Source organism: Macrobrachium nipponense, chromosome 8 (assembly GCF_015104395.2).
Source record: "Macrobrachium nipponense isolate FS-2020 chromosome 8, ASM1510439v2, whole genome shotgun sequence".
NCBI lineage: Eukaryota > Metazoa > Arthropoda > Malacostraca > Decapoda > Palaemonidae > Macrobrachium > Macrobrachium nipponense.
In genome coordinates, this window is record NC_087203.1 from 100,460,412 (window position 1) to 100,462,282 (window position 1,871).

The following is a 1,871-nucleotide window of genomic DNA, read 5'->3' on the forward strand; positions in this document are numbered from 1 at the left end:
CACGTTTTTCTTCGTTATTATAATAATAAATTCGCACGAAAAGACACAGACAACAAAGGACTGGCATTCCCTTTCCCCCGCTGATCTTTCTGACAGGATGAAATCAAGAAGAAATGATTCAGTTCCTTTTGTCTCTCCCTTTTGGTATTCCATAGTCAGCTGCCCTCAACTAGTCATGGGCATATTCCATCTAGAGTTTTGAAATGTTTCCGTTGTGGTTTAGAGCCTCCGGTTTCTGACCTGGAATGAACTATCCTTTCTTCAGACAAGCTCTAGAAGAGGGTCGTGAGAGGTTGTTGATTAAATTCTTTCTTTATTTCTTTTAATCTGGTGGCTGTCATTACTATTGTGGTAGTGGTGTTTAAAGAGGCGATCCAGAGACGTAGTAAAGTCTCTTATACGTATTTAGTAACAAAGAGGGAAAAAAGAGCCTAAGTTACCTTCCGTTACGTTCTGCTTGATTTCATCCTGACAGAAAGATCTGCTGGGAAAGGGAATTGTTCAAGGAAAATTTTAAAACTAAAAGCAGACATAAATATTCAATTCAGGTATTGCTTTTTATATCTTATGTTGTATCAAAATTTGTTTATCAAGCATTAAACCTTCTCTTATAATTAAAAAGAACTTTTTCATTTCTGAAATAACGCTAGTGAATATTCATTGTTAAGTAGGGTGGGATGGCACTGGACGATCACATATAAAAGTTCGAGTTGGGTGCACCTCGTGAAATATTCATGCTGTAAAAATACTGCTCTCTCTCTCTCTCTCTCTCTCTCTCTCTCTCTCTCTCTCTCTCTCTCTCTCTGTACCATATTATGCCATTTGTTTTTTACTGGGAATTCCTTAGACTTTGTTTTAAGTTTTTGTTCACAAGAGACACCATTAAGAGATGAAAAGCCTACTTTTGTTCGTTTTTAATTGTTTGCTTCGTTTATTACAACCATCCTTTCTTTTTCAATCCTTTCATTATTTTGTTTTCTTAACTTCTAGTGTATGGAAATGTTTCACGTGTAACCTAAAATGATCTTAGTTTAGTCCAAACCGCATTAAGAGCAGACAGTATTACCTACTGATGTGACATGGCATCCATAGTCAGGAGTTCTGTGGTGCCCTCTGTGTGACCAAGCAAATACAGCTGCATATCTGGTTCCTCTGCATTTACACCTTCTGTGATTAAGTAAATAAAGTGTTAACCTGGCATTCAGTGGATGGCGGCTCACGATTGCTCTGGAGAGATTATTGTTGCAACAGTTAGTTACGTAGATAATGTCGGTTGTGGATAACCTTTGCAGTACCCTGGGCGTAGATGTAAAGAAGATTATAGGTATGTGAAACGGATTGTTTTACGTAACTATACAAATGTTTATTGTCGTTTGTGAATATATTTTCCTCCCTCTTTCTAACTTTCTCTTTCGCTGATTGCTTGTTTCACTATTCAAAATTTATAAGTTTCTAATCAGTTTAGGGAATAGTATGTTCATTTTCTGTATTTTGTTGTTTTGTTCGTAAGTCAGCATTCAAGATTATTGCTATTTTCAACTTCCTTGAATATAGATCCTTTGGTTTCAGTTGTTGAGGGCCACATTCTAAGTTTGCGAGTATTTTTGCTGTACAATTTCAGTGCATCTACAGAAAATTACAGAGTTGGTCCTAGGCCCCATAAAAATAATGGGGTTTGATTTATTTGTAGTTGACAGGTCTAACGCTTGTGCTTTTGATCTGTATAAATTGAACGCAATTATGGTACTGTTTTATCTCTCTCTCTCTCTCTCTCTCTCTGTATTTAGTCCCGAATGGATGTTACAGTGAGGACGGCGATATATTTGGTTATTTTCAGTTTAGAAAATTATAGTATTTAATACTTGATATTG